A 26,313-nucleotide genomic window follows, 5' to 3' on the forward strand; every position below is an offset into this window, starting at 1 on the left:
GCACAATTCGTGCTAGTATGTCAGCATTTAATAAAATGCATCCTGGAGGAGTTAAAAAGAACAACGTGAGAATTAGACATCTCTTTAAATCCAGTAAGGTATACCACTATTTAATAACCTGTCTAAAAATATTTGTGCAGAGCCCCCCTGCCCCAAAGCACTCACCCCTCTGTGTTGAAGGCACATGGCCTGGTATGGTTCAGGAGTAGGGATGGGCTTTATGTTCGGGTCGAACATGAGTTTGACTCGAACATGATTTCGACTCGAACATTGGCTATTCGCCAGTTCGCCGGACAGCAAACAATTTGGGGTGTTCGCGGCAAATTTGAAAGCCGTGGAACACCCTTTAAAAGTCTATGGGAGAAAAGTGCTCATTTTAAAGGCTTATACGCTTGGTATGCACCCTGTGGCAAAATTAAAAAAAAAAAAATGGCGTGAGGTCCCCCCAAAAATCTATACCAGACCCTTATCCAAGCATGCAAACTGGCAGGCCGCAGGAAAAGAGGGGGGACGAGGGAGTGGCCCCCCTCCTGAACCGTACCAGGCCACATGCCCTCAACATTGGGAGGGTGCTTTGAGGTAGCCCCCCAAATCACCTTGTCCCCATGTTGATGGGGAGAAGGGCCTCATCCACACAACCCTTGCCTGGTGGTTGTGGGGGTCTGCGGGCCGGGGGCTTATCGGAATCTGGAAGCCCCCTTTAACAAGGAGACCTCCAGATCCAACCCTCCTCCGTGTGAATTGGTAATGGGGTACAAACATACCCCCTACCATTTCACAAAAAAAGTGTCAAAAAGGTTAAAAAACACAAGAGATGGTTTATGACAAGTCCTTTATTAAGGACTGTGATAGGAGACTCTAATTGTTATTGTGTATAGGAGGCATGGACCAGGCAACCTACTTCCATTGCTCTGTGGTCCTGTTATGATGCTCATGTGCCCATTGTAGCAGCATTTGGCTGTGGATACAGGTCAGCATGGGCACCCTGACCGGTCCGCGGCTACACCACCCAATACACAATAAGCTGCGATGCCTATTTTTTCTACTTTCAATGCATGGACTTTATGGACAACATATAATTATATAAAGTGAAGTGTGACAAATATAAAATGTATATTAAATAGAAGTCCAAAGATATTCAAATAAAGGAGGTCTTCCCCCAATCCTGCAGATCCTCTCTGTGTAAAGAAGTCACCAAGTGCCACCACCTTTAACAAAGCGTACACTCACCAGACCATAAGCTGTAACAAATACAGCAATCACAGCATGTTTCACAAGCACAGCTCTTCTGCAGATGTACAGTATAAGCAAAAACTCCAGAATCAGTCCTTTTTAGCAGCAGCAAAATTTAATTCCCACTCAATTTAAAAGAGAGAAAGAAAGCTGCTGCCAACCCGTGTTGTGCAGTGGCGTGATGACAGCACTGAGACTCTGACGCAATGCGTTTCATCCAATCTGATTTTCTCAAGGGGTGATTGGTCGCACAGGCTGAGGAAGAATTGGGTAATAACAATATTCTTTGCACATTTTTTAGAATTTATTTTAGTTTCAAGACTGGATAAGCAAACTGATTTAACCACCTATACTTGGTATCAATGAATAAGTTGCCCATCATCACCCTTGACAAAGCTACCACCACCAGCTGCTCTGCTACCTCTGTCTGGGCAACCCATTGCAGCAGGCACAAATGCATATTGACTTGATTAACTTTGCCTCTAAGGGGTAAACTGGCAATCTATAAGGGCAGAAGGTAATTGCTCTGAATCCTGTTGGAGAACAGGGCACTCTGAAAGATATAACATTTCTAATGAGCATTATTTAAAGTGGTCAGGCAAGAAATAAACATAGCAGTATACTTATTAATACAGCTACTGACAGATTCAGCAGAAAATGTATTTATTTTTAAATGAGTTGTAGCACGTGCAAGTGTTATGCTGTAGGTGACAGATTCCTTCTAATATTTGTAATTAATTTAATTACAGTAAAGTTTCTCATCCGACTTTCAGAATAACTTGTAAAACTTGACATTTGTTTTCATTGCAAAATAATCAACAATGCAAATGAATAACGTCAAATTATTTTTGAAAACAGCAGGAATCAAAATTAGCATGGCTGGGAACTGAAAGTGAGACTAGATAAAGACGCTACTGTACATTTCACTGGTATCATTAGGTTCAGTTTTATGAAACAATTAAAATGCTCAAAGGACTTACATAGAGCTCTAATTCCATTAATGCTGTGTAGGCAGCTCATGCTTCAGAGACCATGACATTTTAAGTGAGCACTGTTGACACTAAAGGATTAATTGAAATTATGAAACAGTCAAGAAGAGAATGACTAAACTAAGTATTGCAAAAGTCAGCGGAGAGGAGTAAGACAGGTAGAAAAATTAATTTCTGAGCCAAAGTTCAGCTTTCTTGGTCACTTTTTCTAGACTTTAAAAGACACAAACTGTGGACTGTGGAGACCATCCACATGCTTTGCCCTTCTGAAAGCCAGCTACAGTACCATGAAAAGAGAAAAAAAATATTAAAAAAGAAAAGCAAAAACACACATTACAAGGTGAGTGTGCCATCTCCTATAGATTCAACAGCAGTTATCAATAACACCCTTTTTCAATCTTTGTATTACAATGAAGAGACCCTTCCTTTGAGTAATTTTCAGGTCTCATGGAAGCTTTGCTAAAAAAAATAATAACACCAGCAGCTCCTGAAAGAATATTAAGATCACTATGTTCTAGAATAGGGATGAGCTTCGTGTTCGAGTCGTACCCATGTTCGACTCGAACATCGGCTGTTCGATCGTTTGTCGAATTGCGAACGATATGGGCCGTTCGCGCCAAATTCGTGTGGCGCGTCATGGCCCATAATTTACTGCGGCATCGCAGTGCATTGCTGGCTGATGATTGGCCAAGCATGCACTATGACCCGCATGCTTGGCCAATCACAGCGCCGCCTGAACAGAGAGCCATTGGCCAAAGCCGTAGGCTTTGGCCAATTATGGCTCAGGGGATTTAGTACACGCCCCACACTATATAAGGCCGCCTGCACGGCGGCCCTGTGTAGTGTGTGTTCCGGCGTTCATTGAGAGAGAGAGAGACAGACAGTGACATTTGATTTGAGTTAGATAGATTAGGCAGAACAGTCAGTCAGTTAGCTGCACTTACAGTGTATTGTGTATATATATGCATCCCAGGTGTTGCATATATATATATATATATATATATATACACTGTATTCAGTTTAGCTAGATCCGTTCTTGTTATCTTCCTACTGACAGGCAGGCTTGTCTTGTTACAGTATTTACAGCTACCTGAAGAAAATTACTGGTGTTCCTTTGATCCTATTAGTACCACAGTCAGGCAGCTAGACTATTTACAGTTAGTGCAGTGCGTCCTGCTCACAGTGTTCAGCTAGATCCGTTCCTGTTATCTTCTTACTGACAGGCAGGCTTGTCTTGTTACAGTATATACAGCTACCTGAAGAAAATTACTGGTGTTCTTTTGATCCTATTAGTACCACAGTCAGGCAGCTAGACTATTTACAGTTAGTGCAGTGCGTCCTGCTCACAGTGTTCAGCTAGATCCGTTCCTGTTATCTTCTTACTGACAGGCAGGCTTGTCTTGTTACAGTATATACAGCTACCTGAATAAAATTACTGGTGTTCTTTTGATCCTATTAGTACCACAGTCAGGCAGCTAGACTATTTACAGTTAGTGCAGTGCGTCCCGCTCACAGTGTTCAGCTAAACCTACAAGTTAGTGTGGTGCGTCCACCTCACAGTGTTCAGCTAGATCCGTTCCTGTTATCTTCTTACTGACAGGCAGGCTTGTCTTGTTACAGTATATACAGCTACCTGAAAAAAATTACTGGTGTTGTTTTGATCCTATTAGTACCACAGTCAGGCAGCTAGACTATTTACCATTAGTGCAGTGCGTCCTGCTCACAGTGTTCAGCTAAAGCTACAAGTTAGTGGGGTGCGTCCTGCTCACAGTGTTCAGCTAAACCTACAAGTTAGTGTGGTGCGTCCACCTCACAGTGTTCAGCTAAACCTACAAGTTAGTGCAGTGCGTCCTGCTCACAGTGTTCAGCTAGATCCGTTCCTGTTATCTTCTTACTGACAGGCAGGCTTGTCTTGTTACAGTATATGCAGCTACCTGAAGAAAATTACTGGTGTTCTTTTGATCCTATTAGTACCACAGTCAGGCAGCTAGACTATTTACAGTTAGTGCAGTGCGTCCTGCTCACAGTGTTCAGCTAAACCTACAAGTTAGTGGGGTGCGTCCTGCTCACAGTGTTCAGCTAAACCTACAAGTTAGTGTGGTGCGTCCACCTCACAGTGTTCAGCTAAACCTACAAGTTAGTGTGGTGCGTCCACCTCACAGTGTTCAGCTAAACCTACAAGTTAGTGGGGTGCGTCCTGCTCACAGTGTTCAGCTAAACCTACAAGTTAGTGGGGTGCGTCCACCTCACAGTGTTCAGCTAAAGCTACCTGTAGAAGGTTGGTAGTGTTCTCATACTACAGGCAGGCAGTTGATTTTGCTAGCTGCAGTATCAGTACATATATATATATATATATATATATATATATATATATATATATACATATCCCAGCTTAGTGTAGCTACAGGCCATTAGTATGTCTGGAAGGCCAAGAAGGAGAGGCAGACAGTCACAAGCCAATAAGAGAGGGCAAGCAGGCTCTGTGTCTAGTGCTGGTCATGGAGACGGTGCATCCTCATCAGCATGTGGCCGTGGGACACGCTTGGGCTTTTTTTCGGCAGCTGGCCGTGTTGAGCCGCAACATGTGGAAGACTTGGTCGAGTGGATGACCAAGCCGTCCTCATCCTCCTCATCCTCTCTCACCCATGCCCAGGGTACTTTGTCTGGCAAAGCAGCGGCCTCTTCCCTCGGCTCAATGTCATCAGTGACTCCTTCCCTAGCCCCACCATGTCCTCCTGAGGAGTCCCTCGAACTGTTTGACCACAGTGTTGGGCACATGCTCCAGGAGGATGCCCAGCGTTTGGAAGGCTCTGATGATGATACTGAGCTCGATGAAGGCAGTAACATGAGCGCAGACAGAGGGGGTGCCCAAGAAGGACAGCAATCTGGCAGTCATGCTCCCCCTGCTGCAGTATACTGCCAGGTTTGCTCCAGTGATGAGGAGGGAGGGGATGATGAGGTCACTGACTCAACGTGGGTGCCTGATAGGAGAGAGGAGGAGGAGGCGGCACATCACCAACGAGGCAGGATGCCCTCCAGGGGCCAGCCTAAGGGCAGCACATTGACTGCATCACACCCCAAAGCTCCACATGTGCAGGGCGCTGCAGTCTCTGCGCGTTATTCAAAAAGTTCTTTGGTGTGGGCCTTTTTTGAGACGAGTGCATCAGATCGCACCGCTGCTATTTGCAACATATGTCTCAAGCGTATCTCGCGTGGCCAAAACATCTCCCGCTTGGGTACCACATGCTTGACCAGACATATGTTGACCTGCCATGCAGTTCGTTGGCAAGCATATCTAAAAGACCCACACCAAAGAACAAAGAGGACCTCTCCTTGCTCCTCATCAGCTGAGATCTCCAACCCCACTATACCTTCAGTCCTCTCTGAGACCTGCACTGAGAGGAATGAAGGTGTAGAATTAGGTGTGTCACAGCCAAGTACTTGTGGGCAATCTGCTTTTGGTACACCGACGTCAGATTGTACCAGGCAAATTTCCCTGCCCCAGCTGCTGCACCGCCAAAAGAAGTTTGCTCCTAGCCATCTACATGCGCAGTGGTTGAATGCTAGCTTGGCAAAATTGCTAGCACTTCAACTGCTGCCTTTTCAGTTGGTAGACTCTGCCCCCTTCCGTGAGTTTGTGGAATGTGCGGTTCCTCAGTGGCAGGTACCTAAACGCCACTTTTTCTCACGGAAGACGATTCCGGCTCTCTACCGGCATGTGGAAGGCAATGTCCATGCCTCGCTGGACAGGGCGGTCAGCAGTAAGGTGCATATTACCGCTGACTCATGGTCCAGCAGGCATGGACAGGGACGTTACTTAAGTTTCACGGCGCATTGGGTGACTCTGCTGGCAGCTGGGAAGGATGCAGGACAAGGTGCAGTAGTGTTGGAGGTTGTTCCGCCACCACGCCTCCAAAATGCTAATGATTGTGACACACCTCTCTCCTCCACCACCTCCTCTTCTTCTTCCTCCATGGCCTCTTCCTGTGCTTTGTCCTCGGAACCAGCGGTGCTCCGTAGCCATTCAAGGGGCTACGCAAGTACGCAGGCCAAAAGATGCCATGCGGTGCTTGAGCTGGTGTGCTTGGGGGACAGGAGCCACACTGGGGCAGAGGTTCTGTCAGCTCTGCAGGAGCAGGTTCAGAGGTGGTTGACGCCACGCCAACTTAAGGCAGGAATGGTGGTTTGCAACAATGGCACCAACCTCCTCTCTGCCCTCCGACAGGGACAAATGACCCATGTGCCCTGTTTGGCTCACGTCCTTAACTTGGTGGTGCAGCGGTTCTTGGGCAGGCACCCGGGCTTACAGGATGTCCTGAGGCAGGCCAGGAAAGTCTGTGTGCATTTCCGCCGGTCATATAATGCCAGTGCTCGGCTGACGGACCTCCAAAAGGAGTTTAACCTGCCCAAGAACCGCCTAATCTGTGACATGCCCACCAGGTGGAACTCAACGTTGGCCATGCTGCAGCGGCTGCACATCCAGCAGAGGGCCATCAATGAGTACCTGTGCGACTATGGCACCAGGACAGGGTCAGGGGAGCTTGTTTTTTTTTCCCCACGCCAGTGGGCCATGATCAGGGATGCATGCACTGTCCTGTCACCATTTGAGGAGGCCACGAGGATGGTGAGCAGTGACAGAGCATGCATCAGTGACACTGTCCCCCTTGTCCACCTGTTGGAGCACATGCTGCATGGAATAATGGACAAGGCACTTGAGGCAGAACAGAGGCAGGAAGAGGAGGACTTCCTTAGCTCTCAAGGCCCCCTTTATCCAGACAGTGTTTCTGCATGCCCGCCGATCACACAGGAAGAGGACGAGGAGGAGGAGGAGGAGGAAGATTGTGTCAGTATGGAGGTGGAGCCTGGCACTCAGCATCAGCAGCAGTCTTTAAGGGATCAGTCCCAAGAAACACATGGACTTGTACGTGGCTGGGAGGAGGTGGCTGCGGACCATGTCGTCCTTAGTGACCCAGAGGACTCCGGACCGAATGCCTCAGCAAACCTACGCTGCATGGCCTCCCTGATCCTGCAAAGCCTGCGTAAGGATCCTCGTATTCGTGGTATCAAGGAGAAGGACCAATGCTGGCTGGCAACCCTCCTTGATCCACGTTACAAGGGTAAGGTTGCGGACCTTATCTTGCCATCGCAGAGGGAGCAGAGGATGAAACATCTTCGGGAGGCCTTGCAGAAAGGTCTGTGCAATGCGTTTCCAGAGACTGGGAGGTTACAAACTCCTGTTTCTGGACAACGTGTTGCTGAGGCTTCGGTCAGTCAAAGAAGGAGCGGTGGAGAAGGTGGCCGTCTGACCGATGCGTTCAGACAATTTTTTGGTCCGCAGCCCCAAGGTATGATCAGTTCCAGCAACCATCGCCAGCGTCTGTTTTACATGGTGCAGTAATACCTAGGGGCAAGATCAGACTTGGACACCTTTCCCACCGAAAATCCTCTGGGTTACTGGGTCTTGAGGATGGATCACTGGCCAGAGCTTGCACAGTATGCAATTGAGCTACTGGCCTGTCCTGCATCCAGCGTTCTTTCGGAACGCACATTCAGTGCTGCTGGAGGCTTTGTAACCGATCACAGGGTGCGTCTGTCCACCGACTCGGTCGATCGACTGACCTTCATAAAAATGAATCAGTCTTGGATCACCACCAGCTACCAAGCACCTGATGCTGATGTAACCGAATAATTTTTTTTAAAATCTCAGATCCCTTCAAAGACTGCCTATGCTGATGCTGAGTGATCCCTGAGTAATTATCCTCTTCCTCCTCAATCATCACGCTGATAGCTTGAAAGAACATTTTTGGTTCTGGGCGCCACCACCAATGCCTAAGGCACAATTTTTCAGCCCCTGTTTAACAGGGGCGTGTGATTACAATTTTTGATGCAATACTTTGCAGCAGGGCTCGTTCCTGCGTTCCAACTAGAGTGTCTGTGAGGGGTTGCAGTGTTGTAGCACCAGCACCAGTGCCTAAGGCCCAATTTTTCTGCCCCTGTTTAACAGGGGCATGTAATTACAATTTTTGATGCAATACTTTGCAGCAGGGCTCGTTCCTGCATTCCAACTAGAGTGTCTGTGAGGGGTTGCAGTGTTGTGGCACCAGCACCACCACCACCACCACCAAAGGCCCAATTTTTCTGCCCCTGTTCAACAGGGGCATGTAATTACAATTCTTGATCTAATATTTCACAGCAGGGCCCATTTCTGCACCCACCAAGAGTGAGTGAGGACTTACAGTGTTGTGGCACCAGCACCACCACCACCACCCCCAAAGGCCCAGTTTTTCTGCCCCTGTTCAACAGGGGCATGTAATTACAATTCTTGATCTAATATTTTACAGCAGGGCCCTGTGAGGGCTTACGTTGTTGTGGCCACAACAACACTTAAGGGCCAAATTTATGCTGAGTATATAGGGCAGGCCCCTACTTTCAAACATCTAACTTACAAACGACTCCTACTTGCAAACGGAAGGAGACAACAGGAAGTGAGATGAAATCTACCCCTAGGAAGGGAAATTCTCTCCTGTAAGAGTTAATATGGGAAAAACATTTCTCCTTTCCACTGATGCTTTCCAATCCTTGTTCCACAAAAAAACCCACATTTTCAAAAAACATTTGTCATTGGGACAAAAAGTGAGGTGAAATCTTCTAAAGAGGAGGAAAGACAGCAAAACAAATGTCACAGGGGTGATAACCCTTCCCTATGTTTTCCAAAAAGCTTAAAAAAGATTTTTTGGCTGGAGCTAAACACGTTAAAAATGTACCCGTTCAAAATGACAAACAGATTCTACTTAACAACAAACCTACAGTCCCTGTCTTGTTTGCACCGCCTGTATACTGCTGTTCAGAGTATATAGAGCCTTGTGGCCCCACACCTTTCCTTATTTTAATTTGGGTGCGGGGTTCCCCTTAATATCCATACAAGACCCAAAGGGCCTGGTAATGGACTGGGGGGTACCCATGCCGTTTGTCTCACTGATTTTCATCCATATTGCCAGGACCCGACATTACATTAAACCCGCAAGCAGTTTTAAATGAGATTTTTTCCTTTAAAAATGACATTTGGTGCAGGGACTGTTCTAAACACGGGAAACACGCGCCACTTTACAGGCATACTATAGACACCCCCCAGGTACGATATTTAAAGGAATATTTCACTTTTTTTTTTTTACTTTAACCATCATTAAAATCACTGCTCCCGAAAAAACGTCCGTTTTTAAAAGTTTTTTTTGCATTGATACATGTCCCCTGGGGTAGGACCCGGGTCCCCAAATCCTTTTTAGGACAATACCATGCAAATTAGCATTTAAAATGAGCACTTTTGATTTCAAACGTTCCAGTCCCATAGACGTCAATGGGGTTCTAACGTTCGTGCGAATTTTCGGTCCGTTCACAGGTTCTGATGTGAACCGAACCGGGGGGTGTTCGGCTCATCCCTATTCTAGAAATATACAAGTCGTATCTGTGTGTATTTGTTTAATATACAGTATAATAGATAGATAGATAGATAGATAGATAGATAGATAGATAGATAGATAGATAGATAGATAGATAGATAGATAGATAGATAGATAGATAGATCTCTATCTATAGTGTATTTATACATACTGTACATATATCTTTTAATACATTGTTAGAACTATGTACCAAAAAAGAAGAAGGAACCCCACCCAGAAGATATAAAAAAGTATACATTTTTTTACAAATGATCAAAAAGGTATTGAATAAAAACAATGAACCATCATATAACAATCAATGTACTCCTAAGGAGTAGGAGTTGTTTGGTGAACCCCAATGTATGATTAAGTTCATATTTATATGTGTATTGTATAGTATTGTATAATATTGTACATTGATTGTTATATGATGGTTCATTGTTTTTATTCAATACCTATGAATTGATGGACAAAGTTGTTTTAACCATTTGTAATAAAATGTATACTTTTTTATACACTTTGGTTACGCTCTATCTACTACCCTTAAAGCCCCATAGACCTTCTTTTTTGATAAATAGTCATTCGGGATGTGGCAGTACAGTTACTAGACTACAATTCAACACTAGCAAAGTTCTTTTTCAATTGTTAAAACTATAAGAAGGAGACTTGCAGTTAGTCACCTTTTACCTGTGAAGTCACATTTTAGATTAAGAATAGAGTTTTACATGGGTTCTTGTCAATCAAAGTACATATCTGACTCAGAATTCAGTTCCTCCTTTTCATCAAGAAAATAGCTGTAGTAAACAATATTATTGTTTGCCATACAAGGTTATGAGCTTTTAAAATTATTACATCTACATTAAACATAAAAAAACACCTTGAGAGACCACAGCACCTACTTTCATATATTCACAGACACACTCATACAAGGAAGCATGAAGGCATGAAGACATTCATACAGTTTTTTTTACATACTGACAAGCTTAAACAGGTGCATTCTCTTTAAGATCACATCACTTCCTCCTTCTTCTCAGACACATTATTTAGAGCATGTTAGGACTGCCATGCTACTCTAAGCTTGTTATATCTTTATAACTTTTATTGAGCTGTTATTTGTTTTTACTTTTGTATTCATTTTATTTATGATGCTATTGTATGATACAATAAAGTCATAACGTTGTATTTATTTTTTTGAACTGGTACATGTCCACAAGGGCAGTGCCCAGCAATCATGCCCATTGTTTGACACCCACACTTGCCATTTAGCTTTGAAAATGGCTTGTTTTTAAACAGAGAAAAGCTGGCAAAGAAATCATGTAGCAACAAATGGTATTCTTCTGAATACGTGTGTAACATATAACATGTTATGGTGAACTTATCCTTTAGAATACGGTTTTACCTTGAACATTTAAGCCTTTGAGTAAGAACTGCTGAGAAGGGGACTATTAATCCTTTTGCTGCCAGGTCTGTACAGCACATGAACCTCCAGCACTGCTTCCAGCTGCCAGGTCCGTACATTGTACGGACCTGACATTCCTAACATTCCTCCTTCTATAAACTCATGGTCACTTTAGTGACCATGAGCTTATATCAAAACTGTTCAGCAGACTCTGCTGAACAAACCAATAGCTCTGATTAGCAGGTAACAAGCAGCTGATCAGAGCTAATAGCCCAAAATATGACCCACCACCACTGCTGCTGCTGCGCCTGCCAATTCTTCCTCATTGCTTCCTCCCCTCCACTATCTGCCAAACTGCCCCCACCCTTTACTGCCCCCTTCCCCCACCGCATCTATGTCCCTCAATGCTGATCCCCCTCTCAGCACCCCCCCCCAGCACTGATCCCCTGCGTGCAATTACTGGCTATCCCATGGGCGTCCGCAGAACTTTTTTCGGGGGGGGCATAATTTTATGGACACTCTTGCTCTTAATGTTTACTATTTGCCACATATGTGGAAACAGAACCAGTGAGAGATGGAGGTAGTAGTGGCACTAAGGAGACAGTAAGGAGTTCAGTAATGAAGTAATGAAGCAGAGAAAACAGGAGTATAGAGCGAGAGAAGGTAGTACAGATAGAAGGCAGCAGAAGAGGCAGAGCAAGAAAGTGAAAGACAGGGGTAGAAGTAGTGAGAAGGGATGAGAGCAGAGAGAAAGAGGAAGGCATAAAAGATTGAGAGGAAGGCAGTAGTACTGAGAGAGAGGGAGGTAGAGGAAAGCATATTACTTGTCACTCCATGCCATGCCTGCAGAAGTGACACCTCTCCCACCTACACCTGTATGCTCCCCATCAATCATCCTTCCTCTTACCACCTACGGAGTCCTAGCTGCTACTAACTGCCGTTACCTGTGGTTCCTCGCTGTTCTTGTTGTCTAGGCACATCTAGCATTAGCATATCACTGGGCGGCTCGCAGCTGAGTGGGCGGTGGCAGTGTGGGCCCGGATCTACATAGTGGCAGACTACCAGCATGTCACTCAGTGGCTCGCACTTGAGTGGGCGGATCCATCTACACAACATGATGAGACACACCTACAGTACACAGGCAGCCAATCACTGAAGAGTAGGGCGGAAAGGCTGAGCTGCGGAGCCAAGGACACTGGACAGCAGGGCCACCATCAGAAATTTTAGGGCCCCTTACACAGTTTTAGGCCTGCCCCCCACCCACCCCCAGACCTGACCATCAACATTCCCCAGGGCCGGCCTGCCCACTGGCAGTCCCACCAAGTCCCATCCCATGTCTTCCTTTTTCAGTCTCATCTCCCGGATCCCATGTCCTTCTCCTCCTCCTCCAGTCCCATCTCCTTCATTCCACATCCTCCTCCTCCTCCAGTCCCATCTCTTTCATCCCACATCCTCCTCCTCCAGTCCCTTCTCCTTCATCCCACATCCTCCTCCTCCTCCAGTCCCTTCTCCTTCATCCCACATCCTCCTCCTCCAGTCCTTTCTCCTTCATCCCACATCCTCCTCCTCCTCCAGTCCCTTCTCCTTCATCCCACATCATCCTCCTCCTCCAGTCCCTTCTTCTTCATCCCACATCCTCCTCCTCCTCCAGTCCCTTCTCCTTCATCCCACATCCTCCTCCTCCTCCAGTCCCTTCTCCTTCATCCCACATCCTCCTCTATTCTATGTCCTCCTCCTCCAGTCCCTTCTCCTCCATCCTGGGACTCCGGTTCTGGTGGCAACTGTCTCCAAGGGCATTTCTCTCTCACTAACTGTTGCACCTACGTGACCTCACAATGGGACACAGATGGTAATAAAAAAGAATTTGGTTTTAACTCTTTCATAATTTAGCCAAAATGGAAAAAAAATGTGCTTGGCTTTATATATACTTTTTATATATAACTAGAACATCTAATAGGGTCATATCATTGCACGAGATTTCCCCTCACTTCCTGTCTTAGTGTCACTAGAACAGGAAGTGGGGGGGATTTCACTGTGGGGAAATAGCTTTCAATTGTTGCCTTATAATGTCCAAATTCTATTGATATATATATATCTGGCTATATTCCCACAGGGAGATTCCCTCACTTTCTGTTCTGGTGACATCAAGACAGAAAGTGAGGGGAAATCTCATGCAATGATATGACCCTGTTATATGTTCTAGTTATGTATCATACTAAAGTATATATAAAGCAAGCACTTTTTTCCCCATTTTGGCCAAATTATAATTCCCCCCCCCCCATCTCTGTCCCACAGGTTGCAGGAAAAAAAATTGCTCGATTCCCCCATTAACACAGAAAGTGTTGATGGGGGAACCCCTGCTGTGGAGCCATTGTATTCTCCCAGTGGGGGGTGGAAAAACCGCCCCTGCCAGGTGAACACAGTAATTATTGCTAGTGACTACAAGAGCTGCTAGCGATAATGGTATGTAAAATCTGACAGGCTGGTCGTACTCAAGTTGATCGATCAATTAGCTTGGGTACATTCAGCCTGTCCACACATGGTTTGAATCTCAGCCAGTCTCTGCTAAACAGAATTCAAAACATCTAATGCCGGCCTTATCTGTACTCTAGCTGCAATCTTCACACGGGCCGATCCAGTTTTTCTCAGCAGGGGATCTGTCCGTGGATCCCTTGCTGAGCTGAGCGGGCAACTGACAGACCTGTGTCTGCTCATGCCATCCGTTTACACCCAACTGCCCTCTGATACAGCCAAGGAAGTCAGCTGTGGCCTTATCCAGGTTCCTGGTCTTCCTGGCCCTTTTAGTAGGAGGGCATAGGGGAGGAATCTGACTCTGTCTGGCTGCTGGGCATGGGCTCGTCCTGACTGAGACTTTCCTGTATATGAAAATGGGACATATTTGTGTTTTTTTGGTCATCACACACAATTTTGAGCTCATGACTGTTGAAAATTGAATGTTGACAAATAGAAAAGACTATGATTCTGACCCCAGCATTTTTCATTCTTGTCCCAATCATTTTTGGACACTGCTGTCTATTGATATGTAAACCACTTTGTTAAGGCAGAAATTTGGGATCAATAATGTCTAGTTAACCACTTAGCAACTGGTCCATAGCCGAATGACTGCTACAGGGCGGTTGCTTAACTCTGGGAGGGCGTACTATGAAGTCCTCCCAGAATCCCGCTCTCGCACGCCCCCTGGGGCACGCACCCGAGAACATCTGTGACCGCTGGGTCTAGAGGATCGCGGCTGTTTCCCATGTGATTGATCCGTCAAATGACGGAGTGATCACATGTAAACAAACCGGCGTTATGTCATGACGCCGGTTCCTCCCTCCCCTCTGTGTACCGTTTGGTACACAGGGGGAGGGATCAGATGGCAGCAGCGCTGTGGGCTGGATGTGCAGTGCCCACAGTGCTGCTCTGTGACAAATGCAGTCACATCTAGCCATCCATCCATCCATGCTCAGCCATCCCTCCATGCTCAGCAATACCCTGCACTACTCTGCAATACCCTGCAATACTCTGCAATACTCTGCAATATTCTGCAATACTCTGCAATACCCTGCAATACTCTGCAATACCCTGCAATGCCCTGCAATACTCCATCTTACCCTGCAATACCATGCCATACTCTGCAATACTCTGCAATACCCAGCCATACTCTGTAATACCCGACCATACCTAGCCATACCGTGCCATACTCTGCCATACCCCGCAATACCTAGCCATACCGTGCCATACTCTGCAATACTCTGCAATACCCTGCCATACTCAGCCATATCCAGCCATGCACAGCTATACTTGGCCATGCTCAGCCATACTCGGCTGTACTCGGCCTCTGTATGTGGCCAGGCTGTGGAAGTCTCACACATGTGGTATCGTCGTACTCAGGAGGAATAGGAGAATCTATTTTGGGGTGTCTTTTTTGGTATGTACATGCTATGTGTTAGAAATATTGTATAAGTGGACAACTTTGTGTTAAAAAAAAATGCGTTTTTACCACTTCTAACCGGCCATTATTGATTTTGTGCGGGGATATCTGAATGATGCCTGCAGCTACAGGCATCATTCAGATATCAGATTTTTCAGTCGGTGATTCCCTATACCATAAGAATGATCATAGCAGCTGTTCCACTGCTTGATCGTTCTTACGGAAGGCGAGAGGGGATGTCCCCCCTCCCACCGCCCTCAGGTGCTTTTACCGACTCACCGCTACGATCAAAGCCAGGATCTTTTTTTTTTTATTTCAGGCATCCCAGCCTAGAGGTGAGATGTGGGGTCTTATTGACCCCATATCTCACTGTAAAGAGGACCTGTCATGCCATATTCCTATTACAAGGGATGTTTACATTCCTGGTAATAGGAATAAAAGTGATCAAAAAATAAATTTTTTGGAAAAAAGCATCAAACTAAAATAAATAAAGTAAAATGAACAATGAAAACAAAATAAAAAAATGTAAAGCTCCCCTGTCCCCGTGTGCTCGCATGCAGAGGCGAACGCATATGTAAGTCCCGCCCACATATGAAAACGGTCTTCAAACCACACATGTGAGGTATGGCTGCGATCGGTAGAGTGAGAGCAATAATTTTGGCCCTAGACCTCCTCTGTAACTCAAAACATGTAACCAGTAAAAAAATTTTTATGCGTCGCCTATGGGGATTTTTAAGTAGCGAAGTTTGGCGCCATTCCACGAGCGTGTGCAATTTTGAAAGGTGACATGTTAGGTATCTATTTACTCGGCATAACTTCATTTTTCACATTATCCAAAAACATTGGGCTAACATTACTGTTTTGTACAAAAAAAGCGTTCAAAAAATTGCTGCGCAAATACCGTGCAAGATAAAAAGTTGCAACGACTGCCATTGTATTCTCTAGGGTCTTTGCTAAAAAAAAAATATATATATATATATATATATATATATAATGTTTTGGGGTTCTATGTAATTTTCTAGCAAATAAATGAAGATTTTTACATGTAGGAGAGAAATGTCAGAATTGGCCTGGGTGCTCCAGAACGCCTGAAGGTGCTCTGTGCATGTTGGGCCTCTGTATGTGGCCACACTGTGTAAAACTCTCACACATGTGGTATCGCCATATTAGGGAGTAATAGCAGAATGTGTTTTGGGGTGTAATTTGTGGTATGCATATGCTGTGTGTGAGAAATAACCTGCTAATATGACAATTTTGTAAAACAAAAAAAAAATCTTGATTTTGCAAAGAATTGTGGGAAAAAAATGACAACTTCAAAAAAACTCATTATGCATCTTTCTAAGTACCTTGGAATGTCTTCTTTCCAAAAAGGGGTCATTTGGGGGGTATTTGTACTTTTCTGGCATGTTAGGGTCTTAAGAATTTAGGCCGTCAGGTGTGATCAATTTTCAGATATTGGCACCATAGCTTTTGGACTTTATAACTTTCACAAAGACCAAATAATATACACCAATTTGGGTTATTTTTACCAAAGATATGTAGCGGTATACATTTTGGCCAAAATATATGAAGAAACATTACTAATTTGCAAAATTTTTGGTCTTTTTTCTTTCATAGCGCAAAAAATAAAGAACCCAACGGTGATTAAATACCACCAAAAGAAAGCTCTATTTGTGTGAAAAAAAGGACAAAATGTCAGGAAAGAGGCAAGTACCAGTCTCGCCAATATCACTGCCTTCCTTCGCACATGCGCGGTAGAGCAGCACTCCAGCGCATCCCTGGGCACAATACAGCGAAACGGCTAATGCACATGCGCAATTTGGCTAAACGGTGTGCGCAATTCAGCGGAACGGCGAACGCGCGTACGCAATAGCGCCCACAATGTGAGCCTCCCACTGGCCTATAAAAGCCACTCTGTGCCATGACCAGATTGCTGGTTTGTCTTTCAGCTCCCTGTGTGTTTCCTGCTTGTATCCTGATTCTTGATTACCTGTTGTGACCCGGATTGACCTTGACCTGCTCTGATCTCTACCTGCATCTGACCCTCGGCTTGCCTCTCAGACTTCTCCACTTGCTTACTGTGTTTGACCCTCGGCCTGTCTACGGATTTTGCTTCCTGTCTCCAGTGATTGACCCTTAGCCTGCTCCTGGACTTTGCTATTGTCTTCAGTGCTTGACCCCTGGTTTGCTCACAGACTTTGCTTCCAGTTACCTGTGTTTGACCCTCAGCCTGTTTACGGACTTTACTATCAATCCTCAGTACTAGTCATCAGCCTGCTGACAGACCTGCTAACAGTCCTTTGCACTAGACTGTTTTTGCCTATCTAGAGATTCTTACTAGTCAACGGTGTTTGACCACCGGCCAGTTGTTGGATCAGCTGTTCATCCTCCTTCCTTGAGCTTCAGCATCTTCCAGTCCTGCAAAGCTGTCTCACTACCGGTGACATTCACGCAAGACCTGCCCAGCCTGTTGGTGACTCATGCCTCTTTGTGCCCTTCACCCCCTGTACCATCTCCAGGAGTGGAGTGTGCTTAGTCGCAAGAGGTTACCGCTCTCAGCATCTCTGCCTCGGTGAGTACCCTTATCTGACACAAAAATTTCATATAGACATGACTGAGTGCTTTTATTTCAAAATGTGAGATCACTGAAAGCTGAAAATTGGTCTGGTTATTAAGGGGGTTTAAGTGCCCAGTGGTCAAGTGGTTAACATCATTCTATTTTTATCTACAAATATGTTCAACAATGCTATACCTGGGTCAAGCTGGGCTCCTCCACATCTTCTTCCTGTGTAGAAAGAACAGGGGCAACCTCAGGAGCTGTGGCCTCAGCCGATGTGGAAGGAAGCATTGAGAGTTATGGGCGTGGTTCGTTTTGGTTGGACAAAAAATGCAGGCTGTGGTAGTACCACAGCCTGGGGACATATATGTCATCTGCTGATGCTCCTGATCTCTGGGATTCCAGGACCTTCTTGCACTCCCTATTATATGTACTACACAGGCTACCAATTTTGGCCTTTAAATAATTGATGTCTGCCTTGGGGTACAGAGGCTTCACCAATTCCAACAGTTTCTCCATTGCCGCCTTCCTCCTAAATTTTATTTGGGTAATCCCTACTCTTGACTTTCCATAGACACGGCAGCTCCTGGTACTGTTCCATAAATTCTGGTAAAAAGTCTGGTGCCGTGAATTTATCCACCATTGTGAATTAATAAATTAGCAGATGCTTGCAAGACAGAACACAAGACAAACCCTAATGTCAGGTCAGGCTTAACCAGTTGCCGACTACCTCACGATGATATACGTCGGCAGAATGGCACGGGCAGGCAGAATCACGTACCTGTACGTGATCTGCCTCCCGCGGGTGGGGGGGTCCGATCAGACCCCCCCGGTGCACAAGGCGGTCGGCATTTCTCCCCCGGCGATCGGAGGTGAGGGGGAGGCCATCCATTCTTGGCCCCCCTCCCGATCGTTCCCAGCCAATAGAACCATTCCTCTGCTGCTGTATAGTAAACAGCAGCAGAGGAAATTATGTCATCTCTCCTCGGCTCAGTATTTTCCGTTCCAGCGCCGAGGAGAGAAGACATCCGAGTGAGTGCACAACACACACACACACACAGTAGAACATGCCAGGCATACATTACACCCCCTTTTACCCCCGATCACCCCCTAATCACCCCCCCCATCACACTGACACCAAGCAGTTTTTTTTTTTCTGATTACTGCATTGGTGTCAGTTTGTGACAGTTAGTGTGGTAGGGCAGTTAGTATTAGCCCCCTTTAGGTCTAGGGTACACCTCTAACCCTCCCTAATAAAGTTTTAACCCCTTGATCACCCCCCGTCGCCAGTGTCACTAAGCGATCGTTTTTCTGATCGCTGTATTAGTGTCACTGGTGACGCTAGTTAGGGAGGTAAATATATAGGTTCGCCATCAGCGTTTTATAGGGACCCCCATATACTATCTAATAAATCTTTTAACCCCTTGATTGCCCCCTAGTTAACCCTTTCACCACTGATCACCGTATAACTGTTTTGGGTGACGCTGGTTAATTAGTTTATTTTTTATAGTGTCAGGGCACCCGCCGTTTATTACCGAATAAAGGTTTAGCCCCCTGATCGCCCGGCGGTGATATGCATTGCCCCAGGCAGTGTCAGGTTAGCGCCAGTACCGCTAACACACATGCACGCAGCATACGCTTCCCTTAGTGGTATAGTATCTGAACGGATCAATATCTGATCCGATCAGATCTATACTAGCGTCCCCAGCAGTTTAGGGTTCCCAAAAAGGCAGTGTTAGCGGGATCAGCCCAGATACCTGCTAGCACCTGCGTTTTGCCCCTCACTGTCACTTACAAAACACTAAACGCATAACTGCAGCGTTCGCAGAGTCAGGCCTGATCCCTGCGATCGCTAACAGTTTTTTTTGTAGTGTTTTGGTGAACTGGCAAGCACCAGCCCCAGGCAGCGTCAGGTTAGCGCCAGTACCGCTAACACCCACGCACACACCGTACACCTCCCTTAGTGGTATAGTATCTGAACGGATCAATATCTGATCCGATCAAATCCATACTAGCGTCCACAGCAGTTTAGGGTTCCTAAAAACGCAGTGTTAGCGGGATCAGCCCAGATACCTGCTAGCACCTGCGTTTTGCCCCTCTGCCCGGCCCAGCCCACCCAAGTGCAGTATCGATCGATCACTGTCACTTACAAAACACTAAACACATAACTGCAGCATTCGCAGAGTCAGGCCTGATCCCTGCGATCGCTAACAGTTTTTTTGGTAGCGTTTTGGTGAACTGGCAAGCACCAGCGCCCTAGTACACCCCGGTCGTAGTCAAACCAGCACTGCAGTAACACTTGGTGATGTGGCGAGTCCCATAAGTGCAGTTCAAGCTGGTGAGGTGGCAAGCACAAGTAGTGTCCTGCTGCCACCAAGAAGAAGACAAACACAGGCCCGTCATGCCCATAATGCCCTTCCTGCTGCATTTGCCAATCCTAATAATTGGGAACCCACCACTTCTGCAGCGCTTGTACTCTCCCCATTCAGATCCCCAAACAAATGCAGTTGGCTGCATGAAAGGTATTTTCTTTATGTCCTCCCGAGTACCCCTACCCAACAAACCCCACCAAAAAAGATGTTGTGTCTGCAGCAAGCGCGGGTATAGGCATGACACCCGCTATTATTGTCCCTCCTGTCCCGACAAATCCTGTTCTTTGCATTGGTGAATGTTTTGAACGCTACCATACACTAGTTGAGTATTAGCGCAGGGTACAGCATTGCACAGACTAGGCACACTAACACAGGGTCTCCCAAGTTGCCATCGCATTTTGAGAGACCTGAACCTGGAACCGGTTACAGTTATAAAAGTTACAGTTACAAAAAAAGTGTAAAAAAAAAAAAAATAGTTGTCGTTTTATTGTTCTCTCTCTCTCTTTATTCTCTCTCTATTGTTCTGCTCTTTTTTACTGTATTCTATTCTGCAATGTTTTATTGTTATTATGTTTTATCATGTTTGCTTTTCAGGTATGCAATTTTTTATACTTTACCGTTTACTGTGTTTTATTGTTAATCATTTTTTTCTTATCTTCAGGTACGCCATTCACGACTTTGAGTGGTTATACTAGAATGATGCCTGCAGGTTTAGGTATCATCTTGGTATCAATCTTTTCAGCCAGCGGTCGGCTTTCATGTAAAAACAATCCTAGCTGCTAATTAGCCTCTAGACTGCTTTTACAAGCAGTGGAAGGGAATGACCCCCCCCCCCCACCGTCTTCCGTGTTTTTCTCTGGCTCTGCTGTCTTAACAGGGAACCTGAGAATGCAGCCGGTGATTCAGCCAGCTGACCATAGAGCTGATCAGAGATCAGAGTAGCTCCAAACAACTCTATGGGCTAAGAAACCGGAAGCTACAAGCATTTCATGACTTAGATTTTGACGGATGTAAACAGCGCCATTGGGAAATTGGGAAAGCATTTTATCACACCGATCTTGGTGTTGTCAGATGCTTTGGAGGGCAGAGGAGAGATCTAGAGTCTAATAGACCCCAATTTTTTCAAAAAAGAGTACCTGTCACTACCTATTGCTATCATAGGGGATATTTACATTCCCTGAGATAATAAAAATAATTTAAAAAAAAAATGAAAGGAACAGTTTAAAAATAAGATAAAAAAGCAAAAAAATAATACAGGAAAAAAAAAAAAAAAAGCACCCCTGTCCCCCCCTGCTCTCGCGCTAAGGCGAACGCAAGCATTGGTCTGGCGTCAAATGTAAACAGCAATTGCACCATGCATGTGAGGTATCACTGTGAAAGTCAGATTGTATTCGGCCACATGTCTTTGGTAAAAAAAATGTCAATAAGCGTATATTTATTGGGTTGCGCAAAAGTTATAGCGTCTAAAAACTAGGGTACATTTTCTGGAATTTTATTTTTTTATTGGATTTTTTTATAACAAAAAGTAGAAAATGTCATTTTTTTTCAAAATTTTTGGCCTTTTTCCGTTTATAGCGCACAAAATAAAAACCGCAGAGGTGATCAAATATCATCAAAAGAAAGCTCTATTTGTGGGAAGAAAAGGACGCAAATTTTGTTTGGGTACAGCATTGCATGACCGCGCAATTAGCAGTTAAAGCGATGCAGTGCCAAATTGTAAACAGTGCTCTGGTCAGGAAGGGGGTAAATCCTTCTGGGGCTGAAGTGGTTAACTCATAAATAATCTGGTCCCAATATAGGCCTCAATCTAAGCAGTATAGGCCACTAACCACTGATGCCACAATTTACAATTGTACCTTTGTTTTATGTATACTTTCAACGATGGCGATTGTTCATCCTCCACTCCCAGATCATTCCTACGGCTGACTTGTAGTGCAAAGTTGATTTGCCTTTCATAAATAACCCCCAGTGTGTCAACATGTGCTAGCTTCCATCATGGGGTATCAGTAGACGTGTTTCAAGGTGCAACGCCTTCCTCTCACCTACTTTAGTTTTGAGGAAGGGGTTGCACCCCCAAAACACGTAAATTGATAGGGAGATATGGGAGATGGGAGATGGGAGATAGCACATGTTGACACCAGTTGCGGCTGGTGCTCCAAATTTTTTGGGAGGGGTGCAAACAAACTGAAAAATTCTGAACCCCCCCATCAATTGCAGCCTCAATGTGCCCATCAAATGCAGCCATTGTGCCCATCATACGCAGCCACTTGTGCCTATCATTTGCAGCCATGGTGCCCATTACAGATGAGCCGAACACCCTCCTGTTCGGTTCGCAGCAGAACATGTGAACAGGCAAAAAATTTGGCAGAACACATGAACACCGTTAAAGTCTATGGGACAAGAACACGAAAAATCAAAAGTGCTAATTTTATAGGCCTATATGCAAGTTTTGTCATAAAAAGTGTTTGGGGACCTGGGTCCTGCCCCAGGGGACATGTATCAATGCTATTTTTTTTTTTTTACATGGACATTTTTTTTTATGCTTAAATGAAACAATAAAAATGTAATATTCTTTTAAATATTGTGCCTGGGGGTGTCTATAATATGCCTGTAAAGTGGTGCATTTTCCCCATGTTTAGAACAGTACCACAGCAAAATTACATTTCTAAAGGAAAAATTGTCATTTAAAACTGATTGCGGCTGTAATGAATTGTCGGGTCTCAGTAATATAGATACAGATAATTGAAAAAAAAAAAGCATGGAATCCCCCCGTCCATTACCAGGTCCTTTGGGTCTGGTATGAATATTAAGGGGAACCCCGAATCAAAATAAAAAAAATTGCATGGGGGTCCCCCTAAAATCCAAACCAGGCCCTTTGGGTCTGATATGGAAATTGACCACTTCAGCCCCGGAAGGATTTACCCCCTTCCTGACCAGAGCACTTTTTACAATTTGGCACTGCGTCGCTTTAACTGCTAATTGCCCGGTCAGGCAATGCTGTACCCAAACTAAATGTGCGTCCTTTTGTTCCCACAAATAGAGCTTTCCTTTGATGCTATTTGATCACCTCTGTGGTTTTTATTTTTTGTGCTATAAATGGAAAAAGACTGAACATTTTGAAAAAAAAACAATATTTTCTACTTTTTGTTATAAAAAAAATACAATAAACTCAATTTTAGTCATACATTTAGTCAAAAATGTATTCAGCCACATGTCTTTGGTAAAAAAAAAAAAATGTGCGTATATTTATTGGTTTGCGCAAAAGTTATAGCGTCTACAAACTAGGGTACATTTTCTGGAATTTACACAGCTTTTAGTTTATGACTGCCTATCTCATTTCTTGAGGTGCTAAAATGGCAGGACAGTACAACCCCCCCCAAATGATCCCATTTTGGAAAGTAGACACCCTAAGGAAATTGCTGAGAGGCATGTTGAGCCCATTGAATATTAATTTTTTTGTCCCAAGTGATTGAATGACAAAAAAAAAAAAAAAATTACAAAAAGTTGTCATTAAATGATATATTGCTCACACAGGCCATGGGCATATGTGGAATTGCACCCCAAAATACATTTAGCTGCTTCTCCTGAGTATGGGGATACCACATGTGTGGGACTTTTTGGGAGCCTAGCTGCATACGGGGCCCCGAAAACCAATCACCGCCTTCAGGATTTCTAAGGGCGTAAATTTTTGATTTCACTCCTTACTACCTATCACAGTTTTGAAGGCCATAAAATGCCAGGACAGTTCAACCCCCCCCCAAATGACCCAATTTTGGAAAGTAGACACCCCAAGCTATTTGCTGAGAGGCAAGTCGAGTCCATGGAATATTTTATATTTTGCCACAAGTTGCGGGAAAATGACAAACTTTTTTTTTTTGCACAAAGTTGTCACTAAATGATATATTACTCAAACATGCCATGGGCATATGTGGAATTACACCCCAAAATACATTCTGCTGCTTCTCCTGAGTATGAGGATACCACATGTGTGGTACTTTTTGGGAGCCTAGCAGCGCCTTCAGGATTTCTAAGGGCGTAAATTTTTGATTTCACTCACATATCGCCCAAATGTTTGATGAAATAAAAAAGATGATCTTAGGCTGAGGAACATGGATACCAAACATGACATACTTTAAAACTGTGCACAAACGTGCAGTGGCGACAAACTAAATACATTTTTAAAGCCTTTAAAAGCCTTTACAGGTTATCACTTTAGATTTACAGAGGAGGTCTACTGCTAAAATTACTGCCCTTGATCTGACCTTCGCGGTGATACCTCACATACATGGTGCAATTGCTGTTTACATTTGACGCCAGACCAACGCTTGGGTTCGCCTTTGCAAGGGGACAGGGGTGCTTTTTTTTTTTTTTTTTTTTTTTTTTTTTATTTCTTTATTATTTTTTTTGCTTTTTTATCTTAATTTTAAACTGTTCCTTTCATTTTTTTTAATCATTTTTATTGTTATGTCAGTGAATGTAAATATCCCCTATGATAGAAGTAGGTAGTGACAGGTACTCTTTAAAAAAATGAGGTCTATTAGACCCTAGATCTCTCCTCTGCCCTCAAAGCATCTGACCACAACAAGATCGGTGTGATAAAACACTTTCCCAATTTCCCAATGGCGCCGTTTACATCCGGCAAAATCTAAGTCATGAAATGCTCGTAGCTTCCAGTTTCTTAGGCCATAGAGATGATTGGAGCCATTCTGGTCTCTGATCAGCTCTATGGTCAGCTGGCGGAATCACTGGCTGCAGTCTCAGGTTCCCTGTTGGAACAGGAGAGCCAGAGAAAAACATGGAAGACGGTGTAATCTTTTTTTTTTTCATGCAGCCTGTGGGCTGAACAAGAGATTGAGAGATTGATTGGTGGGTATGCCCACCATTAGAATACCTCCCTTCATCCACCCACTTCTAACGATGAGCATACATGCACCATTTATATATGTCGAAGCATGGGGGCATCCGCCCCAAAAGTTAGGAGCAAATCACCCCTCCGCCCCTGCTGCCCCCATGCTTCGGCATATATCACCTCCGCTGGAGTCACAGCTTTATATATCGTGGGAGCAAACACTGTTGCTGTCAACATAAATAAATCTGCGCTGCAGCTGAATGGCGTACCTGAAAAAAAAAATGGTTAACAATAAAACACAGTAAACAGTAAAGTATAAAAAATTGCATACCTGAAAAGCAAACATGATAAAACATAACAACAATAAAACATTGCACAATAGAATACAGTAAAAAAGAGCAGAACAATAGAGAGAGAGAGAATAGAGAGAGAGAGAGAATAAAATGACAACTATTTTTGTTTTTTTATTTTGTATTTTTTTGTGGTTTTTTTTTTATACACTTTTTTTGTAACTGTAACCGGTTCCAGGTTCGGGTCTCTCAAAATGCGATGGCATCTTGGATGCCAATGCAAAGACCAAGATTGTCAGGACAGGAGGGACAATAATAGCGGGTGTCATGCCTATATCCACACTTTCTGTAGACACAATATCTTTTTTGGGGGGGGTTCGTTGGGTAGGGGTGCTCAGGAGGACATAAAGGAAATGCCTCTCATGCAGCCGACTGCATTTGGTTGGGGAAGTACGGGTGCTGCAGAAGTGGTGGGTTCCCAATTAGGATTGGCAAATGCAGCAGGAAGGGCATTATGGGCACGACGGGCCTGTGTTTGTCTTCTTGGTAGCAGCACTACTTGTGCTTGCCACCTCACCAGCTTGAACTGCACTTATGAGACTCGCCACGTCACCAAGTGTTACTGCAGTGCTGGTTTGACTACAACCGGGGTGTACTTGGCCGCTAGTGCTTGCCAATTCACCAAAATGCTACCAAAAAGACTGTTAGTGATCGCAGGGATCAGGCCTGACTCTGCGAACGCTGCAGTTATGCGTTTAGTGTTTTGTAAGTGACAGTGATCGATCGATACTGCACTTGGGTGGGCTGGGCTGGGCTGGGCGGAAGGGCAAAACGCAGGTGCTAGCAGGTATCTGGGCTGATCCCGCTAACACTGCGTTTTTGGGAACCCTAAACTGCTGGGAGCGCTAGTATAAATCTGATCAGATATTGATCCGTTCAGATACTATACCACTAAGGGAGGTGTATGGTGTGTGCGTGGGTGTTAGCGGTACTGGCGCTAACCTGACGCTGCCTGGGGCAACGCAGACCCTATCTGACCCTAAAACCTAAGTTATATCACCTCCGGGCGATCAGGGGGTTAAACCTTTATTAGGTAATAAACGGCGGGGGCCCTGACACTATAAAAGATAAACTAACTAACCAGCGTCACCCATAACAGTTATACAGTGATCACTGGTGAAAGGGTTAACTAGGGGGCAATCAAGGGGTTAAAACCTTTGTTAGGTAGTATATAGGGGTCCCTGACGCTATAAA

Source organism: Aquarana catesbeiana, linkage group LG10 (assembly GCF_042186555.1).
Source record: "Aquarana catesbeiana isolate 2022-GZ linkage group LG10, ASM4218655v1, whole genome shotgun sequence".
In the NCBI taxonomy this organism is placed as follows: Eukaryota; Metazoa; Chordata; class Amphibia; order Anura; family Ranidae; genus Aquarana; species Aquarana catesbeiana.